Source organism: Arvicanthis niloticus, chromosome X, assembly GCF_011762505.2.
Source record: "Arvicanthis niloticus isolate mArvNil1 chromosome X, mArvNil1.pat.X, whole genome shotgun sequence".
NCBI lineage: Eukaryota > Metazoa > Chordata > Mammalia > Rodentia > Muridae > Arvicanthis > Arvicanthis niloticus.
Genome location: NC_047679.1, coordinates 35,113,494 through 35,127,190, shown reverse-complemented (window position 1 = coordinate 35,127,190; position 13,697 = coordinate 35,113,494). Strand labels below are relative to the sequence as shown.

Genomic DNA, 13,697 nt, shown 5'->3' with positions numbered 1-13,697 from the left:
GACCTCCATATAAAACCAGATACACTGAAACTAATAGTAGATAAAGTAGGGAAGAGCCTTGAACACATGGACACTGAGGAAATTTTCTTAAGCAGAATGCCAGTTGCTCCAAGATCAACAATCAACAAAAGGGACCTCTAAGTCATTTTCTACAGCAAAGTAGAGCTACATAGGGTAATTTATAGATCTATATATTAAAAATGAAAAAAATTCAGAAAAGTTAGGATCAAGGTGGCTTTATTCTAGAGGTGAATGCTTGGTTTAACATATATAATTAAGTAAATTTCATAAATCACATGATGGAATTAAGGACATGGATCACTTGATTAACTCAAGAAAGGCAGAAAAGGCCTTTAACAAAATACAACAGTCTTTCAAGATAAATTCCTGGCAAGAGTAGAGCTTGAAGGACCATACTTCAACATAATAAAGGGTATATATTACAAACAAATGGCCAACATTATCCTATTGTAGAAAATTGGAAGAAATTCCATTTATATCAGGAAAAAAACAAGTTGGCCACTGTTTCTACACCTCAGTCTTGTGCTGGAAGTGGATCCTAGTCCCAATGGATATATCTTCAACTAATCCCATACATAGGGCTCAGAGAACATTGTAGAAGAGAAGCAGAACTATTTTAAAAGCCAGAGGATCTATGTTGTTGTCTTGAGGTTGTATGCCCTCTTAATTTTAGACGTTACATCCACAAATCTCACCAACATGATTTCTCAAACATGAGCTTAACAAGAACAACACCAGTAAACATGCCAAACTGGACTTGTAAAAACCAAAGTGGCTTCTACTTTATACAAAGAAATATAGACAAATAAGAATGCAGAGAATAGTAAGTAAAAAGAGCCTTTAAGAGTTGATTATACAGTGCAAAATGGTGAGCCCTGAAAACAGGCCTAAAAGTAATATTATATAGCCCCAGCATGTTATGTTTATATATTTATGAATATATATATGCATGTACATATATATATGCATATATATATATATATATATATATATATACATATAATGTTTGAAAGAGGCAATAAGGGTATATGGGATGATTTAAAGCAGCAATTCTCAACCTATGGGTCAAGACCCCTTTGGTAGCCATTTATCTCCAAAAATATTTGCATTACATTACAATTCATAACGGCAGCAAAGTTACACTTTTGAAGTACCAACAAAAAGAATTTTACCTATGGGGATTACCAAGATGAGGAATACTATTAAAGTGTCACAACATGAAGAAGGTTGAGAACCACTGGTTCAAAGGGAAAAGGGGGAAGGAAAAATGATATAATCGTCTTAAAATGTATTTTACTTATTAAATATTTATATATTTAATTATTAAAGCTATTTTATTTAACTATAATTATAATTATGTTATATATTATCATCATGAATAGAATATAATTGTTTTTTGTTGTTTTGTTTTTCTCATTCATTTTTTTAAATTTTTTACATTTAATTTTTTACATTTCAGATGTCATCCCCTTTCCCCATTTTCCCCCACATAAACCCCCATCCCATCTCCCTTCCTCCTTTTGAATAAAATATATTTAACTATTAAAATATTATGAAACCACTAGAAGAATGCAGTACCTTACAAAGTACAAATATAGGAATAGACTTTCTGAACAGGACTCCATTTGTCAAGGAATTATGGCCCAAATTTGACAAATAGGCTCTCATAAAACTGAAAAGCTTTCGTAGTGCTATGGAAACAATCACTGGAGTAAAGAGTAAATTCATAGAATAGGAGGGACGCTGGGGCATCGCTCCATTTGATGAAGGACTGATATCCAGAATAAGCACAGAACTCAAAAAACAAAGAGTCTATGAAAGAAATGACCAATTACAAACAGACAGTTTGTGTCTTACTCAGGGTTTCTGTTGCTGTGATAAAACACCATGACCAGGTGGGGAAGATAGAATTTATTCAGCTTACAATTCCATAGCACTGTTCATCATTGAAGGAAGTCAGGACAAGAACTCAAACATGGCAGGAACCTAAATGCAGGAGCCAATGCAAAGGCCATTGACAGGTGCTGCTACTGGCTTACTCAATTTGGTTTGCTCAGCCTGTTTTCTTATATAATTCAGGACCATCAACCCAGGGGTGGCACCACCCACAGTGGACTGGGCCCTCCCACATCAATCTCCAGTTAAAAAATATGCTCTACAGGCTTGCTTACAGCCCAATATTATGGGGTGTAATTATCATTTTCTTATCATTCCATTCTCTAAAACAACTTTAGCTTGTATCAAGTTGACATAAAACTATTTGGCACAGTTCTCAATAGAGGAGGAAACAAATACAGAGATGCCTTTTAAAAATTTCAACAACCCAGAGACCTGCCTGCCTCAACAAAGCACAGGCAGGCTCAAGAAAGCCAGTGGTCCATCTGCCCCACAGCTCACCCACTGCAAGAGCCACTACAATGTGCATGTATGAAATAGGGCAATGGAAGAGAAAGAAAAGCAGAAAGGTTTGGACACTATGAAGAGATGCATAACTGGGGAGGCGAGGGTGGAAAGGGATAGCCTGATGTGATATAAGGAGTCTGCCCTGACACCTGAGGCCGTGGTGAAGTCCTGGCATGTGTTACTGCTGAGGGTCATGTCTAGGTCCATGGCTATACAGCAAAAGGGAAAGTCTGTGTCAATGTCTATGGCTCATATTACCAGAAAAGGCCACAAAATTGTCCCTATACTAGGCTGCCACCTAGGATGAAGTTGATATCCAAGCGCTGTACACGCTGGCTCTACCCCTCAATGACTGGAGCATTTGAGAGAGTTGGCCCTACACCATGCCTGGATAACACCATAGTATTGGCTCTTGGAGAGGGGCATTGCACAGGTGAAGTACCCCAAGCACATGAGCACAGGAAAGCTGACCCTGCCACTCTTCTGCCCTATGGTCCTATGGGTGAGGGAGAGATGCTCTGCCTACCCCCACAGTGCCCCTTTGTACCTGTAGTGGGCAGAGGAGCTGGCCCCAAGGTCATGAGAGCTCTAGACCTGTCCCTGCCCCTCTCTAGCTGTGACACTCAGGAAAGTGAGTCCTAAACCTTGCCTGAACAGTATACTAAAGCAGACCCTGTTATCAGGTGCACTGGTGAGCTGGCATAGAGAGTGTGACTAAGGGAAGGCTGGCCCTGCCACTCATCTGCCATGTAATATCATGAGCAAGGGTGAGATTCCCACACCTTATCCCATGTCAACAGCTGAGTTCAGGAGAGATGTTGCCAGTGTTATGAGAGCCTGAGAGTTGGTCCCACCCCTCACTAGCTGTAGCACTCAGCATAGGGGACCCTGCACATCACCTGGGAAGCACAATGGAGCTGGCCCTAGTGGGGAAGGCCCCCAAGGGCAGGAAAGCAGGATAGCTGGCCTTGCCCCTTGCTGCGTGTGGCACTGAGTGAGATAGCCAGTGAAGTGTTGTAGAGATCACCCTGGTAGTGTGGGTACAAGAGAACTACAAAGCTGACCAACTCAGCTACTGGGACCAAGATCCAGAAATTTGTGTTAGTTCACTCCAACATCTACACCAACCATGAACTACAGGAACATGTGAATGGGGCCAGTCCCTAACATACAAAGTTGCAGAATCTCCATGACAAAGGGCAACAACAGTATATCCAAGAGAGGTCTCAGTGAAAATGCAGTATTGATAGTAGAGCAGAAGCCAGAGATTTCTAACCAGACCAATGACTCATTGCAATGAACATTTGCAAGCAAAGATGTATGAACAAAAATGTATACTGTGTGACACACTATAGCATCCATGACGAGATTTTTGTTTTTCTGTTTTGTTTTCTTTTGTTTATTTTATATTCTTTCAAAAGAGAAGTTGAAAGTTTAGAGGACAAATACGATGAGATAGAGAGATGAGTGGCATTGTGCTACATGGTGTCAAATTCAAAAGCAATCACTGAAGAGTTAAAAAGTAAAGAATGCATCTACTGGAAAACTAAAAAAATGTTCATCATCCCTAGTGTGATGGGAGGGCTGGGGGTGGGGTGCACAGGTGAGGTACCCAAAGTGCCCCCCAATAATGGAACAGCATTAAAACAACTTTGAAAATTTATTTTACCACACTTAGAATGGATATAAACAACAACAAAAAAAAAAACTAAAAAAATTCAATTAAATAAACAGCAAACCCTGACAACAAATCTTGGCTAGATTGTGAAGAAAAATTATCCATCATTCATTCTTTGTGGGAAAGCAAATTTGTATAACCACTCTGGAAATCAGAATAGAGAACCTCCCTCCAGCTCAAAATAAATCTAGCATATAATAAAAGGCAGATGGAGGGAGGGAACTAGAAGGGCATGGGGGGTTCAGGATCAGGTGTGGGGAAGGACAGGAGAGATGGCCATAAGAATGAAAGTAAATCTGCAACTGACAGAGATGAGGACATGAAGGGCATCTCCAGGATGAAAGAGAGACCTAGGATAAGGAAAGCAAAGCACCCAAGAACCAATGGAGTGACCATAGCTGTGACTCACTACATTGGAAATATGGAACCTGAAGAGGCCACCTCCTGTAACCAAACAGGAACTCCAGTGGAGCAATAGAGACAACAACCTACCTACAAAATTTTCAACTCAAAATTTGTCCTGTCTATGAGAAATTCAGGGTCACGGGATCAAACAGAGACTGAGGGAATGGCCAACCAATAAGTGGCCCAACTTGAGACTCATCCTGTAGGCAAGCATCAATCCCTAACACTATTAATGATACTCTGTTAGTATGCTTGCAGACAGGAGCAAGTTGTCCTCTGAGAGGCTCCACCCAACAGCTGACTCAGACAGATGTAGACACACATAGCCAAACAGTGGATGGAGCTTGGGAACTCTTAAGGAAGAAGTAGGAGAAAGGATTGTAGCTCCTAAGGGTATAGGAAGTCCACAGGAAGACGAACAGAATCAACTAACTTGGACCCTGGAGACTCTCAGAGTCTGAACTACAAACCAAAGGGCATACATGGGCTAGACCTAGGCCTCCTCATACATATGTAGAAGACATGTAGCTTGATCTTCATGTGGGTCCTGAACAACTGGAGCTTGGGCTATTCTAAAAGCTGTTGCCTATGTGTAGGATATGTTCTACTAGCTGGGCTGCCTTGTCTGGCCTCAGTGGGAGAGGATGCACCTAGCCTCATAGAGACTTGATGTGCCAGAGTGGGGAGATACCCAGGGGGCCCTCACCAGCTCAGAGGAGAAGGGGAGGGAGCAGTAATGGAGGAAGAATTTTAGTAGGGGGGTGATAGGGAGGTGGTAGTAAGTAGGATGTAAAGTGAATAAGTAAAAAAATAAAATTTAATTTAAAAAAAGAACTTTACTTAAAGAAGTTAGAACAAAAACATAATTCAAACAAGCTTGTAAACCATTCATCTTTGAGCACACCATGCATACAAAATTCCTTTGGGACCTCTTTATAGCAGACCCTATCTTCATCAGACAATTCAGCCTGTCACTCACTGCTACAGCAACAAGCAGGCCTCTGCCACCTCCTTTTCTGAGGCTGACTGCTTATTCAATCCATAGCTAAAACACCTAATTTTGCCTTTAAATAATATGGCTTTGAAATAACTTTGCACAGAAAGTATGGACCCAGTGTTGCTGGTGATACAAGTATGAGAACTTTAAAGGAAATCTTAATTATCTTAGTCTCTTTAATAAGAAATCCTCAAAACTGGGGCTCAGTTGCCTGCAGGCCCTCTATTGGTCAATTTTAAAAAGATAATGGAGTCATGCAACAGGCTCTCAGATTGCCACAAGGTCTTAAAGGAAAGAGAGATAGAGACAGATAAAGGAAAGACAGAAACAGGCAAAGGAGAGAGAGAGAGAGAGAGAGAGAGAGAGAGAGAGAGAGAGAGAGAGAGAGAGAGAGAGAGAGAGGAGTCCCTGATCTTCAAACACAGCCAGAGTCTTTTTCCACTAACAGAAAAAAAAATCTACAAAACCTTTATGGACTCTGTTAGTGTTCTATAATGACCCATAAAATATAATGAAGAGTTTGGGAATATCTTTTTTCATTGACTTATGAAGATATAAATTCTGGCTAGGTCTCTAAATGTTTCAAAGGTAAAACCCTGAGCCTTACTTTTCCCTAACAGACTTCCTACAGCGATAAATAAAGATAGATGTCAGTTTCTAATTAAACTCAAAGCTACCATGCTATTGTTACTGACTTAAAAATTGCTTTTTGCTGTTCCCTTAGCTCCAGTGGTGATTTCAGAAAGACTTGGATTTTAAGTGGTCTTGAGTTGTATTATTAACTTTGTGAGGCCCAGCAAAAGTTCCAGTCTCTTAGAATGAGAGATTCTTTTTGTTTTCAAACTTCTTGGTAAATTTTTGTTTGTTTTATTGGATATTTTATTTATTTACATTTCAGATGTTATCCCCTTTCCCTATACCCCCCCCCAGAAACTCCTTATCCCATGCCACACCTCCTGCTTCTATGAGGGTGTTACTCACCCATCCACCTACTCCCACCTCCCTGCCCTCGAATTCCCCCACACTGGGAGTCCAGCCTTCATGGGACCAAGGACCTCCTCTCCCACCTATGCCCAACAAGGCCGTCCTCCCCTACATATACAGCTGGAGCCATGGGTCCATCCTTATGTGCTCCCAGGCTGGTGGTTTAGACCCTGGGAGCTCTGCCCATGGGGCCTCAGACAGATTCTTTAAAAATAATATTACATCACTGTATGTAAGAATTACAAGTAGTAGAGAATTAATTATAGGAGATATATAGGGGCAATTTTACTTTCACATTTTAAAAATCAAAGTTCTGTTATTAAAGTTCACATGTATACTTCATATTATAGAAAAGAATCTGCACAAACACATTGTAAATAGCTCGCATATTGTTGTTTGCTTGTTCTGATTTAACTCTGACCACTCAGCCCTAATGGCACCTAGGGGAAATGAATGAGTGTTGTAGACAGATATTAACCAAGTACATATCCAAACCAACCTCTCCAAGCAAATGAAATGAAGGCTATGTACAGATGATGAGAAGGAAGGCACCAACACACACAAATCTCAGGCACCTAAAATGACACATTTTAACTTCCCACAAGTACTCAGAGCAATAAGATCACACAAGGAAATGGATTCAACAGGGTTCTTGCATGACTGACATTTTATTTCCATATTTTCTTTATAAGTGAATAAAAAAGGGAAGAAAGAAAAAGTAAGATGTGACTGCTCCTAGCTCTGGTAGAGGAGATTTATTGTAGATATGAAGGAGAGTATAACCAGAGAAATGGACATCTGGGAGAGTCCAGAATCAACAGGGTCATGTGGGGAGAGGAGGGCAGAAAGAAGGGAGAGACCAAGACCACAGGAGAGTAAAGGGTAGGCAGAAAGACTCAGTAACTAAAAAACTAGATTATGTAAGGGAAGGACAGCTGGGGGAAGGACAGCCCAGCCCCTGGGCTAGAAAGTTCAGGGTAAATGGCAGAATATGACAGCCATAACTACAACAGGTGGGAACCGATGGATGATAAAACATGGTGTCCAGGTCCACTTTAATATGTTAAAATAGGCACCCCAGTTAGACATTTTCCAGGATTTCAGAACTATCAGTAACAGATTGGCTTTAGATGAAATTTAAGATAGTTCATTTCTCCTATGACCTTCTCTGATTGCTGATAACTAAAACAAAATTCAATTTAATATCTTTAATCTCAGCACTCAGAAAGCAGAGGTACGTGAATCTCTGTGAATTCAAGGCCTGCCTGGTCTAAATAGCAAATTCCAAGACATCCAGGGCTAGATAGAAAAACTTGGTCTCAAAACAAACTCAAAAATATTTTTAAAAAAAATTAAAAATGGGCTACAGAGCTAAACAAAGAATCCTCAACAGAGGAAACTCGAATGGCCTAGAAGCACCTTAAGAAATGCTCAACATCCTTAGTCATCAGGGAAATGCAAATCAAAAGAACCCTGAGATTCCACCTTACACCAGTCAGAATGGCTAAGATCAAAAACTCAGGTGATAGTAGATGCTGGCGAGGATGTGGAGAAAGAGGAACACTACTCCATTGTTGGTGGAGTTGCAAGCTGGTACAACCACTCTGGAAGTCAGTCTGGCAGTTCCTCAGAAAATTGGACATAGCACTACCTGAGGACACAGCTATACCACTCCTGGGCATATACCCAGAAAATGCTCCAACATATAATAAGGACAAATGCTGCAGTATGTTCATAGCAGCCTTATTTATAATAGCCAGAAGCTGGAAAGAACCCAGATGTCCTTCAACAGAGGAATGGATACAAAAAATGTGGTACATTTACACAATGGAGTATTACTCAGCTATTAAAAATAATGAATTTGAGAAATTTTTAGGTAAATGGATGGATCTAGAACTTATCATCCTGAGTGAGTTAACCCAATCTCAAAGGAACACACATGGTATTTACTCACTGTTAAGCGGATGTTAGCCCAAAAGCTTGGAATAGCGAAGACTCAACCCACAGACCACATGAAGCTCATGAAGAAGGAAGACCAAGAGTGGATGCCTCAGTTCTACTTAGAATGCATAACAAAAATACTCAAGGGAGCAAATATAGAAAGAAAACATGGGACAGAAACTGAAGGAGGGGCCATCAGGAGGCCATTCCACCTGGGTATTCATCCTATGTACAGTCACCTAAGCTAGACACTGATGTAGATGGCTGGAAGTGCATGCTGTCAAGAACATGATATAGCTGTCTACTTAGAGGTCTGCCAAAGACTAACACATTCAGAGGACGATGCTCACAGCTAACCACTGATATGATCAAGGGTTTCCCAAAGGAGAACTTAGAGAGAATACTGAAAGAGCAGAAAGAGTTTGTGACCCCAGGAGGAAAGCAACAATACCAAACAACCAGAGCCCCCCCAGGGTCTAAACCACCAGCCTGGGAGCACATAGGGATGGACCCATGACTCCAGCGGTATATGTAGGAGAGGATGACCTTGTCAGGCATAGGTGGGAGAGGAGTTTCTTGGTCCCATATAAAACGAACACAGAGTGGGAGGGGAGGATGTGAGGCAGTAGTGGGGGGTAGGTGCGGACACTGCCTCATAAAAGCATGAGGAGGGGGGATGGAATAGGAGGTTTCTGGGTGGTGGGAGGAAGTGGGGTAAGGGGATAAAATCTGAAAGGTAAATATAATACCTAATTTTTTAAAAAGATGGAAAAAGAGGGAAAAAGGAGAAAAAAGGGAAAAAAGAAAGGAAAAAATAGGAGATTTAATAACACAAAGGGAAGGATTTAGAAATTTAGGAGTCAGTTTACGTTAATGGAAACAGCATCATAGAAACTGGAAAATCACACCCTCATAGAAGCACCAGGAGGGGGGATGGGATAAGGAGTACCTGGGTGGTGGGGTGAATGGGATAAAGGGATAAAATTTGAAATGTAAATACTACAACCAATTTTAAAAAGGGGGAAAAATGAAAAGTTGTTAGAACCAACATCTTTAAAAAATGTTAGCCCTCTAGGAAAAAAAATTTTGATACTAAAACTTGTTCTGAGAATTATATATTGCAGAATACACAGCCTTGGTGTATCTACTCATCAAGCATACTGAGCAGACCTGCCCAAACCTCTGATGTCCTGGAATTCCATCTGGATGCAGTGAAGACACAGCATCAGAGGCTTATCAATTTACTCTTCCCCCCACCCCTCTTCTAATATCTCAACGCCCATAATCAGCTTGAAGAAGTTAAAGAAGAGTCAGCGCCCCTATTCTCTGGGCTTGGGGACTAAGGTGGTTAATGTTGGTCTGTCTTTCTAGGGAAAAGTAGTGGTTTGTTGGAACAGGGAGGATTAGCTAGGATTTATTGCATAGCCATAACCTATTAGTAGAAATCTGTATAATTATTATCAAGATGAACCTATAATTTCTTAAATGATACAAAATTTACTTTGATTTCAAATTTAATTTTTTCATTGGTATGAGCTTCTTAGTGATATAAAAGTGAGATGAATATTGATACTCTCATGGGCATTGTGCCTGTATAACACGTTTAGGAATACAAGGCTTAGACCCAGTCCTTCTTTTACTTTTTTAACTGATTTGGGATGGTTAGCCTATGAGTTATGGGGCTATAGCAAATTCATGGCTTTGAGTTTATTGTTAGGGTGTTTTCCATATTTTATTTAGAAATAGCTGAGTGGAGTTAACAGACAACAGTCCAGATTACCTTACATGGATAGTTGGTTTTTAGAACGTCAGAAGTCCATAGAATTGACATTACAAACATTTCTATATTAATGTTCATTTTCATTAGAGACCTGTCTGCTCCGGACAGCTTCCTGTCTTGGATTCTAAGAAGAAATTGAGCATCCTTGGAGTTACTCCAGTTGTGCAGAGACAGCCACAAGGCAAGAATTGCCTCTTTCCATCTACAGACAAATCACTGTCCAGAAAAGGACACACTTGCAGAATAGTCGACTGATTATATCTGCCTAGACAGAGTAATCAGCCCTTAATAATTCTGCATTACTAAGGTCTGTCAGATGATTCTGGGCCAGAAGGCTGAAGATTTGATGTTCCAACATTCAGTAGTATAGGGGCTTTCCAGGTGTTCAGCGGTCTCTATAAATTGGCTAAGTTTTAGAAGCTACGTTTAGTGCTTCCCATAACTTCAGTTAACTCAGTTATTCTGGATTTCTGACAGGGTTGAAGACCTATAGTCTCATAGCCAATCCTGACTATTGTCTTTGAGAGAAAAGATCTGAGTGGATGGTTTTCAGCTGACATTCATTCTAAAGCCAAGAAAAAAGCCAGGTTCATAACTAAGTGTTTTAGTTAGGAGAGGTGACAGAGGTTCTGGTTAGTCATCAAAATGATGGACTGGGTATTAGGACTATCTTGTTCCTCACTGGTACAATTAGGAATAATTAAGCTCTAATTGTATTTTGAGAGAAAAGTTTCATTTTAACAGGAAGGGTGATATGTAGGAGGAGCTAAGGTGGGAGGAGTATGGAGAGGAAGAGATGGAGTAAGGAGAGGAGGAGAAGAAGGAGAGGAGAAGCTAGGTGATAAGAGAGCGAAAGAGAGAGAAGGGGGGGGGACATGGAGGCAGATGTTCATGTGTCTCTACCAGTCAAAGATAGTTTTTATATCCGGGTTGGGTATTGGGTTACACTTCTGATTGAGCATTACCAAACTTATAAAGCCTTTGATTAACATTTTAAAAAATGTATAAAAGCAAAAAGGAAAAGGGGGTGTGGGATAGGGGTTTTCTAGGGAGGGGAAATGAGGAAAGGGGATGCCATCTGAAATGTAAATAAAATATAAAAATAAAAATAAAAAAAATTAAATAACTATCTCTTTCATTGGTGCTTCTCAAACTCTGCTTTTCTATTTATATACTGAGACAGCTTCTGTCTATGAGCAATAGTTTCAGGTAGTGGTATCTTTAACTGGACAGTAGGATGTACTACATAGTACAAAAACATTTTCAAACACTATGCTACCAAATTCTTAAAATGATACTTGTTGGAGGAGGGCTTCACCCTTAAGCATAATGGTCTGTAGTTCAACCTATTTTTTAGAAAATGAAATGATTTCAGTCTTCTTTATGGCAGAATAAATCTCTAGTTTGTGTGTGTGTGTGTGTGCGTGCGTGCGTGCGTGCGTGCGTGTGTGTGTGTGTGTGTGTGTGTGTGATTTGCTTCACTCATTCACCTCTGGATGGTCAATTAGGCAGAATCTTGTCTAAAAATAAAAGCACTATGACTTCTCCCCTTCCTGTTTCCTATTTGTTTCCCCATGTTCCCCCTCAGTTGTCTTCTTGCTCTACCTAAGACTTCAGGTACTATATTGAGTAGGTATGGAGAGAGTGTAAACAACCTTGCCTTGCTTCTGATTTTAGTGGAATTACTTTGAATATCTCTCCTTTTAAATTGATGTTAACTAAATGTTTGGTATGAACTGGATTTATTATGTTTATGTATGGTTTTTGTATCCCTATTGTCTCCAGGACTTATATCATAATTGTTGAACTTCTCATCTTTTCAAACACAATTCAAACTTCACATGCACACTGTAACCAGGGTGGAGACAGTCATTTAAGCAAATAAAAGGGAAATTGTCAAAATGTTTGATATGATGACCTTAAATTTCATCATGATGTTTAAAGATTTATTTTATTTTTAATTATGTGTGTGTGTGTGTTTTTATGAGGGTGTTGGAATCATGGCTTTTGATGGTTTTTTCAAGGTAACCAATTAATGAGCCCTTGAAACAATGGTCAATTTTAAGATGATTTTTGTCTTTTTATCTTTAGAAGATAATATCTCAATATATTTTAAACTAATTCTGCTCAATCAAACATATATGCTAAAATACATACTTATCCAATATAAAATTTTCACCAAATCAATTGCTCTTGCAGCCATGGAGCATAGCATAGGGTAGGCTGACAGTTTTGAACTTATGGTTAATGGGAGAGTTTCTCTTGTTTCTGGTATTAGGGGTTGAATCTCAGCCCATTTTTGTTTTGTTTTATTTTGTCTTATTTTTTTAGTTTAACACAGGGTCTCAAAGCTACTCAGTCTCGCCTTGAATCAATAATCATACTGCTTCAGCCTCCAAAATTACTTGCACTACACACACTGTGGCTCTCAACCTTCCTAATACTGCAACCCTTTAATATAGTTACTCATGTTGTGGTGACCCCAGCCATAGAATTATTTTTGTTATGACTTCATAACTGTGATTTTACTGTTATAAATCATAATGTAAATATTTTTGGAGATAGACATTTGCCAAAATGACAAGATTGTGAGCCCAGACCTAGCTAGATAGTTCATCAAAATTTCAATTTTCTCAACAAAGATTTCTAGATTGAATTGCATTTCTACTATTATTATATTTTTTTAGAAAAATGGAACTTCCTAGTCTCATAAAGCTTTATTCTGTAGTTTGTTTATTTGTTTGTTTTACCTTACATGCTTTACCTTTGCATGTATATTATGGCTTCTAGTTTTGTATTTTTATGGGATTCCTCTCTGTGTGTCTCTCTGCAACTACATGTGTTTCTTATGCCTTTCCTATGGCCTTTTTTTCTTCTGTTTCATCAATTGCAATTTTTTGTTTTATTTCATCTCTCTTTTTTTGCTGTTCATTTGTTGAAAGTAAGAGAAAGAAAGGGTGTGGATCAATGGGAAGGTGGTGAGGATCTGGAGGAATTGAGAGAGGGGAAACTAAAATCAACATATACATATGCATATACATATACAGTATCAAAAAATATTTTCAATTAAAAAAAATTAGGATAAGTAAGCACTTCATAAGAAAAGTAAACCCTTTAAAAATTATAAGATTATAAAAATTAAAGATGAACAATGGAGATGCAGTTGAAAGTGAGCACTACTATTCCACAGGACCCAAAATCAGTTCTCTGCACCCTGTTTGTTCTGTACCTCCAGTATCAGCGGATATAATGACCCCTTCTACATGCTTTGGGCACTGCATGGGCTCTATTGCCCCCTTCTGATTCTATTACTCTATTCTGGTCATTGTGAGCACTGCACCAGAAGCTGTCACCAAGAAGCTATTGGCCTCTTTTTGGATGTTGTGGGTACTGTATCACTCATTTCTGGATGCTTTGGGCACTGCATGGGCTCTATTGCCCCCTTCTGATTCTATTACTCTATTCTGGTCATTGTGAGCACTGCACCA

The 13,697-nt window shown here is 39.4% G+C and overlaps 1 pseudogene; it reads right to left on the bottom strand.

Annotated features, from left to right (window-relative positions):
* LOC117694887 (cytokine receptor common subunit gamma-like) overlaps positions 1-13,490 on the bottom strand; it is a 31,089-nt pseudogene extending 17,599 nt beyond the window's left edge.
* Between the last annotated feature and the right edge of the window lie 207 nt (positions 13,491-13,697).